The sequence below is a fragment of the Lasioglossum baleicum genome, chromosome 2, assembly GCF_051020765.1.
Source record: "Lasioglossum baleicum chromosome 2, iyLasBale1, whole genome shotgun sequence".
NCBI classification, from domain to species: Eukaryota; Metazoa; Arthropoda; class Insecta; order Hymenoptera; family Halictidae; genus Lasioglossum; species Lasioglossum baleicum.
This window is the reverse complement of record NC_134930.1, coordinates 9,022,840-9,025,414: the sequence shown is the minus strand read 5'-3', so window position 1 is coordinate 9,025,414 and position 2,575 is coordinate 9,022,840.

Genomic DNA, 2,575 nt, shown 5'->3' with positions numbered 1-2,575 from the left:
TCTAAAATATTTTTTTCTTCGCGAAGTTTGATAACCGATTACACTGAAAGTACAGAAATTATTCTGAACCTGCCAGTGAAAATAAAAGATTGAACTGAAAAATCATAAAACAGCATTACAGTAAATCTGCATTTACTGTCAAACAGTCGTGTTCTGCACTGACAGTGATCGTTTAGGGATATTATTGTTTTTGTTATTGACCGCACCGAGACTTCAATAGGAAGCCGAACATAGAGAAGTACAGAATGAAATATGGATCGCGTCGCCGGCTCAGTTTAAAGGCCCGCGTGTTCTCACAATGTAACGCCAATTAAAAATGCTTTTGTATCGTCGAAATTTCTCCAACATGGAGAAATCCCGTATTTCAAAAATAGTGTTAAGATGTAAAAGTGGAGAAGGAATGAATTATAAATAAACAAAACAGAGAGAGAATTGAGCCGAAATAACTTGGATAGTTTATTGGCTCATTGGGGAAAAGCCTTGCGGCATAAAAACCCCAGAAATAAAGAATTAAACATTGATTACGAAAAAAAGAACGATAAAGATGTGAGCGTTAGAGTAGCGATAATAGTGAATTATGATGTATTGATAACGTTATGTATACGACTCGGCAGGTAGAGATCTGCTGGATCCCATATGTATATATGTAGATAAATGTGTGCTGTTATGCCGTGAAGAAGGAAAGGATGGGGTTCCCTCGAGAAATAATCCTTTTTCTTCTTTATAACTTGAAGTTTATTGAGTAGGCCACACCAACAGATTATTCACAAGAAAAATCGCGCTTACAGAAAGTATACGTCTTTACAAAATAACTGACGGCTCGAAAGTGAGTCTCGCTCAATGAGAGGGTTCCTTATATGGATTCTCTATGAGGACCTTTGGTCTACACTCAAATGTGTCACCGGACATGTAACTCTGCCGTTCTTAATCCAGCCTAACATTTGAGTCAGCTTTGGGCAAAAGAGCGAAGATAATGTTAGTTTGGAATCTTATCGGGAAGGATGATACCGCATAACAGTGCTACGGCACGACCCGGTGGAGACTGGTTCCATGCGATCCGTCGAGTGTATGTGGATGTGTGCTACGGCACGACCTGGCGGAAATCGTGATTCCGCGGGATCCCTCAAGTATGTAGTGTGTGCTGGGCACGACCTGGCGGAGTACGACTCCGAGGGATCCCTTATGTTGTTATACATATATGTATGTACGTTATGATCATGTTCAAACATGATTTGCAATATCGCGCAGTATCGCTCGCACTGGACACTACCGTGGTTCAAATCACACTATTCTTTACTGATCCTTGTCCGAAGGATCTCGAAATCACTCTACCGGACGACTTTCTACGACTGTTCTCGTTCGCTCCTACCGGACGACTACTAATCTGGGGCCCAACCGTCTTTTTTTCTTTCGCTCGAAGACCCCAGGAAAATTCGGCGCCGCGCAGTCGACCGATGGTTTACGTTGTGGCGCGCACATGTTTATATTGGGGCTGACCCGCACTAAAACCGTGAACAAAGAACATCCTATCTGGTCTATGTCACGAGACGTAGACCGTTCTCGGTCCTCACTTCGTACCCTTGACTCGAGTATAGAAAAAAAAGAAACACCCTCTTCGTCGCGACGAAAATTTATGGTCGCGGTCGAACAGCTTTATTTTTCATTACAGATTTTTTTATGGGACTTTCATTAACTTATTTCTGGTATTTTTCTTATTAAAATAACACCACACACGATATAATTTCAACTGTATTTAGTGGTTTAATCGAAAGTTTCGGGCGCAAGGAAGGACAGCTTATGGGAAAGAAAGAAACGCGGACAGTCGCCATCGCTGGCACAGTTGCGCTCGAACCTTTCATCGTCGATTAAACCACTAAATACAGTTGAAATTATATCGTGTTTGGTCTTGTTTTAATCAGAAAAATGCCAGAAATAAGTTAGTGAAAGTTCCATGAAAAAATAATGAAAATTAAGAAGTTTGAACATTCGATTCATGGTGTCAATGCTGTGGTGTTCACACCGATATACCCCAGCCGAGATCAATCATCGCCGCCCTGCGGCGCGGCGCGGCGTAGTTGATATGGAGTCAATCCGAGGTGCAGCCATTCCTCCCTAGAGGAGGATCGCCAATACTGAATGTATACTTATATAAATACAACTTTAACTTCGAGTACCCGAATATTGCAAACTTTCGGGACCCGAAATCGCGGGTACCCGCACACCTCTAGTTAACAGCTTCTGAACGAAGCCGCGGAGAGCATTTTCGCAAAGGGAAAAGTTACTTCAAATGACCTCGGGATCACCCTTTTCAAGGAAGTACAACATTCCTGGGACACCCTGTATAGCTAATGTCCGTTATTAGGTGCCGTCCGACGTTAAGGGAACTCCCCCTAGGTATAATAGGTCACAAAAGCTTGGGAGGTAATTGCGAAGTTCAACCGGATTTGGTCTTGGACGATTCACACCCGACACTCACAGGGTTACTACATATAATTTGTTAGAGCAAGGGCTCGTGCACAATAGCACTTCGATAGTGTCAGTGAAAAATTACGGTGATCGATTCGAAGAGTGCGGA